General features: G+C 39.1%; 1 pseudogene; it reads left to right on the top strand.

Moving 5' to 3' along the window:
- Positions 1–11,052: 11,052 nt before the first annotated feature.
- LOC147684853 (U6 spliceosomal RNA) lies at positions 11,053–11,153 on the top strand (annotated as a pseudogene).
- The last annotated feature ends 557 nt before the right edge of the window (positions 11,154–11,710 follow it).

Raw genomic sequence — 11,710 nt, 5'->3', positions numbered from 1 at the left:
TGAGCGCTCGGCGCTCCGCTGTTTAGTAGCGCCCCCGGGCGCAGGCTGTGGTGTCACCGGTGCGCCGGTGAAACTCCGGGGCACCTGGGAAGTGAAGTCCCTGGCCGTTGCCCTCACGGCGCTGCTGGGAGAGCTGGTGTCGGTGTCTTGGCCGTTTCCCTCACGGCGCGGTCTGTGTCCTCTGCTGTCGGGCTTGCCTTGCCGACTTTACCATAGCTTCATAACCAAATTCTATCAACGGCGCATCCTATATGTAGTGGAGATGTATAAGGTTTGAGGCCAAGAGGGTCATGCGGTGAAATTATTCAATAGCCTATTGTCTACTATTTTTTAAGTGCTATCCAACCATGCACAGAATAATACTGTGTATAATATGGGGTTCAGAAGATCTAAAGCGAACCCTGTCTATTGGTATATCTCATATTTGGTGCTTCGTACTGGGTTTGAGGACAAGGGAATCACGCAGTGAAATTATTCAATAGCCTCTCATCTACTGACTTCTATGCGCCGAGTGATATGTATGTAATATGGAGTTCAGAAGATATCAAACGATCCCTGTCTATTAGCGTATCTCATACTTGATACTTCGCAGTCCTTGTTTATTCATGTATCTCACACTGAACGCTTTATGATGAAATCAGAATATGTACTTAGCAGATTTTGACAATAGAATGTGTTACAGCCAAATACCAGAGCCCAGATGGATTCCTATGAGTGACATCACCAATTTCATATATTAATTAAACTCTATCCAACACAGGGAGTAGTTCCAATCAAGCTTTAGTGACATACCAAAGTATGTCATCATTCAGACCCTTGCTTATACTGTCAAAATGGAAAATCCAAAATGTTTCACGTATTTTACGCGTCTCTGTGGGTCGACCCAACCTTAGCTGAATTTTCTCTATTATGCCCCATTTAAGGTCTGTGAGGGAAATATATAGTATAGTATTATGGTTCAGGTTGTTACAGATGCATTGTGAGAGTTCTCTAAATACCTAAGAACTGTGATCAGTGCTTCAAGTGGGTTGAAAAAGGGGCATGGCCAAAGAAGCATAAGTAGGAATCTGTTCCAAGAGGTGAGGCCTCTGTACTTAAGGGATGTGGCTTAAGCATGCATAGTAAAATCCTGTTTTTCACACTGCATGTCATCTGATCAATATTTGGGTGTGTCTGTGTGAGTTTCCTGTTTTTATATTTTGACAAGTCTCGCAAAAACCAAAACATATATCTAACATAAGCTAGACATATTGGCTTTGCCAGAACTTGTTAGCTGTATCAGCTAAATTATTAACAACTATGATTTTGTTGTGAATGTTGTGAATAATCAAAATTGAAAATGTTTAAATTCTGAAAATATGAAACTGTTAAGTAAACATTACTAAGGTTTGTGGAACGAGTCACTCTTTTAAACTCTTACAACCTTTTTTGTCCCCGCATATTTCTGAAATCCTCCATCTGCATATATCACACTTTCCCGCAATTGCAATTGTGCATATGGGACCATCACTGTGCAGAGAGGCCAAGGATTGGATGTGCATGTAGACTCCACACCTCTATGACTCACTTGTAGGCACTGTGAGAAAAACCACACTACCTATTACCTCAGCTTCAGCGCTCTCAATCATGTGCAGTCATAGAAACCCACTGACCCACAACCTAAACTCATTCAGATAAGTAGATGTGACTCAGTTCAAATTATGGAAAATGCAAGTCATATGCCGAATGAAAAAAAGCTAGAAAAATACATCTTAAAAAAATAAAACACGCTAAGAGAATGTAGGATCAACTAAAATGTGTAATGTACAGAAGGACTGAATCGCTGGCATGGTATACCTTAAGGAATTTTGCAATCAGTGGGAGAAATTTAAAAGGGGTTTTGCCAGTAAAGGTTGGAACATAAATATATGGCCAGGTAGAGACCCGTTTAAAAGTCTATTTTTAATTATTACTGGATCTGAGACAAGGCAGGACCCATCTAACATGAAGCCCTGACTGGAATGTCAGTTCTGGCTAGTGTAGAGCAAGGCATCCCATCATCGCTACCATACGCTGACGTAGTATACATGTCTGTTTTTCTTTTAGCATTTTGCACCTTTCACAATTTTCTCATAACCAATTATATGCAGACAACCCGCGTGCCCCAAAACTAGGCCCCTCAGGTAGGTATCAACTTTGTGGTGTGACCTACTGCAGTACCATGATAAACACACCCTAGCACCATGTCTTTTTCCTTTTTAATTAAATATTTTATGGCATAAGTTGCTCACAAATTTATGTTTTTTATTATTTGCCTTCAATCAATAAATAGTTAACTGGAGAATATTTCAAGGAGTATTGCCTCATCTCCTAGTCTTCATGTATTATTGTGTGTAACCCGTCACTCATCACTAGTATATATGTATTTTCTCACAGGCTCGTGCTTGAGTCACTGCTACTGACAAATACGGTGCCGGGTACTTTGGCAGATTCGGAAGAACTGGAATAGTTTCTAAGTTTTCTTTCAGAACTCCCTGTAGATCTTATGGCTTTTTGGAAGTTCTGCTAGAAATATTATGTGAAATATGCACTTTCCAGCCTAGAGTTTTCCACAATTATTTTTTGATAGGTGATGGAGGACCAGAGAGAGAGACAAGCCGTTTGAGCACTGTGGCATTCGAGCATTGGTCTAAAAGAAAGGGTGCTGCTAAGATAGCTGAAAATCCTAATTTTCTCTTTTTAGACCAATTATTTCAAACAAAACTAGTTGTGGGAGAACAATCATTATAGAAACATACCACAGAAACAAGCTTGCTTGGTAATGCATAGGGTTGATCTGAATTTTTAGCCAATGCTTCTTTTTGGTGGTTTGGCCCTCAGTATGTTACTTTTTCTATTCTCCTCCACCGAACATGCATGGACAATTGAAGCACAGTAGATGTTCAGGTGAACCCAAAGGATATTCTCAAGATTGTGAATGCTCCTTCTGGGTCCAGAACAAAGAAACATGAATTGAGTTCCCGAATAGTGATGGTACATGCATGCTAAGTCAAGAGTGTGAAATACTTTGGATCCACCCAACATGGTCATGATCTTCCATATGTTTAGAGGTGGGTGATGATTGATCCACTTGCCTTTTTTGCAGGGCGCTAATTAATGCCCTCTGATGTTGATCACAGGAGAATATTCTAAGTATCTAATGGTGCCGTAATATTCAACCTGAGCAATCTGTGTATTTTTCTCTGAAAACCATAAACCACTGTGCATCTGGTACACCTTCGGTATATAAAGTGATATGCGAAACCCCTTAATGCTGCCTAGTTCTTTTCTGAATACTTGTAGATTATTACTCCTTCCTCTCAACAGCAGGAGAACATCTTTATCCAGAACTTCACAACTAATCATTTATTTGGTGTAGTGTCTTGCGATAGTTTATGACCGAACCCTTTTGGATCCCAACGAACTCCGTAGAGCTATGACGTATGTGTCAGAATGCAATGCAATGAAAGCTTGTTTTAGAATGTTGAGTTCACAGTTACACGCAGCAGATTAAAGGCATGTCATATTAAGATCCATGTGTGGCGTGGTCATTGGCGGGTACCCCGACTGGGAAGACACTACAAATGGAGACAAGATAGGGGATAAGTAACCAGAAGAACAACCATGCTCTCCCAGAGAGTTTGCTGTTGCCCAAGCAGTTTGTGTGTGCCACTTGTGTTGCTGTCAAAGAGCTGTTAATGCACATGGAGTCAAAGCGTAACTCCAGCTGCTGTAAAGCAAGTGAAGAAAATGGAGGCATTGCAAAGAAATTACACGTTGATGACTGAGAACTTGATGATCAAGCCAAATATAAAGGTACAGTGCTGTCACACGGGATAACCTTGTACATTTTATGGAGTGATACTGCAAAAGGCGGATATGTACGGATATTAGAAAATGTGCTGGCTGAAAGAATGAGTAAGAAATAAGTATATTATCATTGCACTTACCAGAGCCGCAACAAGGAGACCCAAGAAGTAGTACAAGGGTTGTGCATAGTGAGCTGTCCGAACCTTGAAGTGGTCCACCACAAGAGCTGGCAGGTGATGGCTCAGAACAACCTCAGAGGTCTCCAACAAGTGAAGGGATCCGATGGAGACCAGGGAGAAGGTCACCATTTCCAATTGTCCATGACAACTCTGAGGCCAGCCCATCACAAGGCCTCAGCAATAGAACGAGTGGCTCAGGCTTAAATGGATAGTTGAAAGCAGCAGAAAGAGCTCCACCCTCAGGGTCAGACAATCGCATAACTAGTTACTATGCTGTCACCTTTTTAAAACTACCACCACCTTTGAAACCACCAAAAAACAAAATATTGGTGATTGATGGTCTTCTTGGATAGAGACAGTTGATGATTTCATTAATAAACTTGAAGAGACTGATATTAAAAAGATTATCAAGTATATCAAAAATCTTTCTGGAGATGGTGTGAAAAAAGTCCTAAAGAAAAAGCTGTGAACTTATGAAAAAAACAAAATATTGTCAGATTAAAGAAACACTGAATCTAAAGTTCAATCCAGTACCAAACGTTGATTACAAAAGATACATTTTTAGTCAAGAACATCAAAAAGTTGGTTGAAACCATTGATGAAATTGTGGAGGGACTTGATACGCTCATCAAACACTAAATGAATTAATGATGAGGAGGCTAAGCGACTTAGAGTTATTGATGGATGCTTGTCAGATTCATTAGGACGACGAATGCTGAGAGAAACTTTAATTCTGGAGTGAGTATTGATGGCTGCCAGAACTTAGGAGTGTGCTGAAAGACAAGCAGCTTACATGGAGCCTGGATTGCTCAGAGTGAATCAGTCATGAGTATATAAAAGTGAGCCAAAGAAAAATACTGAAGGACACAAAGTTCGGTATACCAGTAAAAAGAAGTTATGCTCTAGATGTTGATTTTCATTTCCACATGAAGGTAAATACCCTGTCCTTTGACAGATATGTAAAGTGTGTGGGAAAGAGAACCATTTTGTCACTGTTTGTAACATGAAGAAAAAAGCAAGTGCATCACGGCGCAAAGACAACATGTCCACCAGAACATTCCAGAGGCACTGTTCAATGCACCCCCACAAGGCAAGCAGCAGCATCAATTGAGGCAAAATCATTGTCAAACAGTTTGTCTACCATAATATCAAGTGAAATTGAGGAAGACGGTTGCACCATGTCAATGTTATCCTCACAGAAATGTGCACATGTTGGACTGGCTGCATGTGAGGAAAAATGTCAGTCATAGAAAAGTGAATGTCAAAACACCAAAGTCATACAAACATTGTCAAAAAATGACATTGCAATTAAATGATCACTCAATACTTCTCATCATCTACAGTGTTGCATCGATAAACATAATTCCTGAAGAGAAATACAATGAATTATTTCCATTGCCTCAAGTTACGTCATAGAAAACCAAAGTGTATACTTGGGCTGCATAGACACCCATAAAAAGTCAAGGTTCATTTGTAGCAACTCTGAAACACAAGAAAACAACGGTATAAACACCCATCCATGTGCTTCAAGGTACAGCTGTAAGTGCCTGTCTGCTCAGTTTCAGTACCGCTGCTGATATGGGACTTATTTCTATGATCACAATATGAATGCTCACCATGAAATAGTTAGACAATTTACTTCATTGTTTCTTGGTTTGAGAAAGGTAAAGACCATGAAAGTAAGTTACACATTAATGTTGCTGTCCGTCCTGTTGCCTAGAGACATAGACAAGTTGCTTTTCATATAAAAGAAGCCATTAAAAAGGACTCAAATCATTACTTAAGCATTACATTATTGAGTTTCAACTGGTCCGACACATGGGTATCTCCCATAGTGGTAGCACCCAAAAAGGACACTGAAGGAGCTGCACACATCTGTGCTGATGTGCGCTAAGCAAACAAAGCAATTGAACGAGAACAACATCCAGGCCCACACATTGCTGACATGAAAACACAATTAAATGGTGCAAAGGTTTTCTCTTGTCTTGATTTAAATAAAGTTTATCATCAGCTAGAACTCGAAGAAGATTACAGATATATCACAACCATTTCTTACTTGTCAGTTTGTTTTGATATAGAAGACTCAGTTTTGTTGTGTCATACGCTGCAGAACTTTTCCAAGACGTCATTTGACATGTCATACAGCTGGTTGTAATGCATTCAACTTATGCGATGACATATTGGTTTCCAGAGCTACCCCAAAGGAGCATGATAAAGCTCTTACTCATCCCTTACTGACTGATGCAGGTCTGATTTTGAATGCAAACACGTGTGAGTTCCACAAGACACACTTAAAATTCCTCGGGCATATTGTTTCTGATGGGGTTATGACACCTGATTTTGTTAAAGTACAAGTGCTGTCAAATGTTGATCCCCCACAAGATGTTTCTATGATACGTTCATTTCTCGGCATGACCAGTTATTGTTCCAGATACATAGAAGAATGTGCTACCATAAGTGTTCCCTTACATGAGTTAACAAAGAAAAATGTTTCATTTAAACATTGAAATGGTCACAATAATGTGAGAGAAGTTTCAAGAAAATCGAACAAGCCATTGAAACTACTACTGAAATTGCCTATTTCAATATAAAGCTTATACAGAGGTTGTTGCTGACGCCAGCACAGTTGTGTTAGGCGCTATCCTGGCACAGCACACAGGATACCCCCAAGCTCTATGGCATATTGTGGCATATGCCAGTGAAAGTTTGTCCGAAACAGAATGTGCTTACTCTCAAACAGAGAAAGAAAGTTTGGTTGTGGTATAGTTTTGTGAACATATCCATGTATTCCTGTATGCAAAGCCTATTACACTGGTAACTGATCAACAGGCTTTATTGACTATCTTTGGCAATCCAAAGGCCAAAATGCCTCTCCGCATTGAACAATGGGGACTCTTATTACAAGAGTATGACTACACCATTGTACATCATCCACGAAGAATTAGAACCCTGCTGACTACTTTTCCAGAGTGCCTATACATGGTACTCCATTCAAGACAGGTGAAGACTACATTAATTTCATTTTAAAGTCAGATATTCAGCTGTAATATCATTAGCCCAGATCATCACTGCCACGAGCCATGATATTGACTTGCGGAAGTTGAAAGACATAATTACAGATCAGTCATGGAACTGACATTCTCGACCTCTCACCAGTGATGGTGCATACTAAAGGTACAAAAACTTTAAAGATGAACTATCTATAAATCAGGAAGGAGTTATAATGTGAGGGTTGAGAATCCTAATTCCGGAGAGTTTGAGACAGAAAATAATTTAAGTGGCTCACAAAGGACATCATGGTATTGTTGCTACCAAGAGTGCTTTCCAAGATCGAGTTTGATTCCCATATTTACATGAAAGGGTTAAAAAAGAACTCACGGCCTGTCATCTATGTAACTGCCTCTCTATGAACATTAGCCAACATACTCTTATCATGACAGAGCTCCCTAAGCATGCATGGGAGATAATAGCCATTGATTATTTTAGTCCACTCGGCAATGGAATTCATCTGTTTATAATTGTGAATGAGTACTCTCGATTACCATTAATAGAGGACCTCTCATGCACAACCCAAGAGCAAGTCATTGAGAAACTTGACTGCATTTTGCAACATGGGCCGTTTCAGGGTTTTGAAATCTGATAATGGCCTACCATTCAACAGTAGAGAATTCAAGCATTTTTTGGGGGCATCTGAAGAACGTAAAGCATCAGAAGAGTACACCTTAGTGGCCACAGGCCAACGGACATGTTGAACATTTTATGAGTATGCTAAAGAAAGCAATACAGTGTGCAACTCTTGAGAGGTTCAGTTTGTAAACTGGTTTAAATTTCACCCTACGAGCCTATTGTTCAACACTTCACTAGAGCACAGGTGAAAGTTCCGCAACTTTGATGTTCGGGAGAGCAATAACAACCAAGTTACCTTTTAAGGGGCCAATCAAAGAGGAAGAGGTGAAAAGATGACTCAAATTAAATTAGGAAAAGTTGAAAGCCCATTTTGACAAGAGGCAACATGCAAAGAACATTACATTTAAGACAGGAGATCTAGTGATCACTTGCCAACTACAAAGGAGAAAACTTGATGCCTCATATGATGCTGCACCTTTCCGTGTTGTGTCCACTAAGGGAAATATGGTGATGACTGCCCAGCGTCCTGGGAAGTTGTTACCAGAGTCTCTGCTCACTTTAGGATCTTCACTCACTGATTTCCTTATCTAGATGGTGAAAGAAAGACTGAATCTGAAATTCCGGTGACTGCTGTTCTTTCTTCACTGTCTTCAAAGATCGCTGACAGGGAAGATGACAGCTCCCAGCTTCCAGTAACCAGATCATGTCGAATAATAAAAGCGGCAAGAAGGATGATGAATGAAATGTGAATATATATATATATATATCTCTGCCACTCCACTCCACAAGCAAGCTGCAGGCGCTCTCTCCTCACGAAAAGAAACGTGGAGCACAGACCCAAGTAGGTGAAAACAATTTGTCGGTTTATTGAGCTGTTACTCAGTCGGCCATTACGCGTTTCGGTACTGACGTACCTTGATCACATGACACAGTAAATGGTCACCTGGTTTCTTATATACCAACATTGACATTTTTTTCTTTTTTTGGTGATGCAATTTTAAAGTGACAGTGCTCTGATATTTTTACAAATCTGTACAAATGACGTTTTTTTAAAACATTTGCTGGCTTGCTGACACACTTTAACACAGCATTTCAATGTACATTTAGTTATACGTGTTCTGCTATGCAAATATGCATTTATAGTCTTACATCTTGGGCAAAGCGATATACCGGTATAAATACCATAAGAGATACCCTTGCATGAGTTATATATACATATTCAAGCAAAATTTACATTTGTTATTGTGCAAAATACGGAATAAAATGCAATACATCACGGTATAAATACCATAGAGCATCTAGGGGATATTTCAATATATCTCATAGAAAAGGTTATAAATATATAAATAAATAAATATATATACACGCTTTTGTTAAAAAAGAACCATTGTTTCTCTCAAGCTCTATTTTATATTCTGGGTATATCTTATCGGTCCCGATGTTTGATGTGCAAAGACGCATGTGCAAATTTACGCTTATTCATATCTGTACGTCACAATTTTGCGATATTTTTAAGATGTTTGAAGGCCAGTTTGTATGTAATAGACAGATTGTAATGTGATATAAAAAAATATCCTTTTCAGAGGCCTTTATATATAAATATATATATATATATATATATATTGATTTGTAAATAAAGTAGCAATTTTTTATTTAACGGGAAGATGTAGTGTCTTGTGATATTTTTGATGGAACCATTTGGGCTCCTCACAGACTCCATAAAGCTATGACATAGGTGTGAGAGCGCAATGCCATGAAAACTTGTTTTAGAATGTTGAGTTTGCTGTAATCCTAAGCTCCATGTATGGCATGGTCATTGGCAGGTACCCCCGGCTGGGAAGGTGCTACATTTGAGAGCTGATATATCCCGACCCATTTTCTTATCTTCTTCGGCAACTCAGACTTGTGTAGAGTGATTTATATTCATCCTAATGACTAAACAACTTTGTCCGCTTCATTAAAGCAGATTTATGCCTTTTTCCATTATATCAACTACCCTTCCTTTGGAACATGGTATCAATAGTAAGATATTGGTAAATGTATCAAAATGATTTACATCGATCAGGACTTGTGCTAAGAAGCTTAACTTCAACTTCCCCTATCTTCATACTGGGAATCGGAGGATAGTATTGTATTGCTTCCCATTTTTGAGTTGATCTACAACCTGTATCACCAAATCCCATTCATTGCTACTATCAAAGTTATGTACATATGTGTCTTCTTCATGCTGTGCATTCCAAACTGCTGCAAAATCCCCTTGCATCTGACGCGACTGCATAGGACGCGTTTTAGCACTTGTCGGATGGTTACAGCAATTGCACACACCACTCGTCAAATTGTAGTCATTATTATTCATGTGCTATCATTCTTAGCTAAATGTTCTTCTAATACTCATTTCCTAAGATTCACTAACTGAAAACGAACATCCTTATCAGTCACTGATAGGGCACTCACACTCACTGAAACTCTTGGTCGCAAGCGCCCAGGGAATCATGATTTGAGTGTAAATAAGAGTTGTTTTGAAATCAAAGAATCAAGTTTGGTGAGGATTTTACACACTCCAAAGATGCTCTCCTCATGTACATTTTGCCAGGAAGGCATGGGAAAATTTGCAAACAAAACTAAGAAAGAGGTCAAACTTGATAATCTGATATACAAACTCTGATAATGCAAGCTGTGCCTCATTCTGGACTACTGCAATGTGTTGTATACCAACATCCAAAAACGTTTTCTGAACAAGTTACGGACGCTTCAAAACTTGGCAGCACTATTGCTTCTTGGCATTCTCAAACATAGGTCCACAACACAAGCCCTGGTCCATTTACACTGGCTCCCAATCAGAAAGCACATTAACTTTAAAGCCCTGTATAGCTTTTAAATCTTTACATGACAGGTCCTGTCCATCTGGCATAACGCTTCCAATGTTATACCCCAGCTAGATCTCTTTATTCATCCTTTTGAGGGAACTTAGTGGTCCCCAAATTCAAAAGAACTAAATGGGGTGGGAGAAGATTCGTAATATGTACTGCCAGGTTATGGAACTCTTGTCCCATAGAAAAATCTGCCAGAAAAAGTCTAAAAACCTCTCTATTTAACAAGTAAGGCATCTCTCCTGGCCCCTTGGTGTATCACATTCAGTTCTCCTTAGTAGGGTTAGTGTCTAGATGCCCCTTGGTAATTGTGCGCTTTAGAAATGTCATTTTAATTCTGATCAATTTCAACTCAGAAAATCCAGTAGTAGATGAATTACAGCACCCAGTTGTGTTAGAATCTTAAGTATTTGTAGTTTTGTTTAATGCAAAGCAGAACCATTAAGGTAGTGGAGCACTTTACATGGGAGCAAAGTGCGAGATGAAAATGGAGATAAAGTAATAGCACTTTGAGTTCTCTTGATAATACTATAATATTTAATCAACCAATTCTCGCTTCAGTGGCATTTATACTAAAATTGGAACAATACAAAGTAGATCAGCATGGCACCTGCACAGGGAAGACATGCAAATTGTGATTCTCATATTGCCATGACTAGAGAATCTGGATTTCATTAAAGACACAGAGGCTGACATTCTGCATTATTCCTTTAATGCAGTCCAAACAGCCTCTTACATCACAATATTAAAAGGTTCCAGAATAGCAAAATAGCAACACATGAAAGGCATGAGCCATCAACAATCTGCCTCTTTTAAATGTGGAGGAAAATAAGTTCATGAAACTTGAAGCATCAAAACGATCTTCTGATGAGCAGGATGAAGGAGAAGGAAGAACGAAGGTAAAACCAAAGGCCAGACGACACACAGTTAAGGAGCATTACCTGAAAAGAAAAATAAGTAAATATCTCTTGAAGTAAAAATGAGTGTCAAACTTATCAAGCTAAAAGGAACAAGAGATGAAGCAAGTGCTGTTAATAAAAAGTACAGTAATAAACAGCATTAAATCATTGTAAAACCACCAAGGGGTGGGATGGAAGGGATAATGTCAGCCTCCGTGTATTTCATTAAATCCCGATTCTCTAGTCATGGTAATATGAGAATCACGATTTCATTGCAAGAATGGAGGCTACATTATGCATGTTGGTA

This window comes from Lissotriton vulgaris, chromosome 10 (assembly GCF_964263255.1).
Source record: "Lissotriton vulgaris chromosome 10, aLisVul1.2, whole genome shotgun sequence".
NCBI classification, from domain to species: Eukaryota; Metazoa; Chordata; class Amphibia; order Caudata; family Salamandridae; genus Lissotriton; species Lissotriton vulgaris.
The sequence above is the reverse complement of the archived record's forward strand: the minus strand, read 5'-3'. Positions and strand labels throughout refer to the sequence as shown.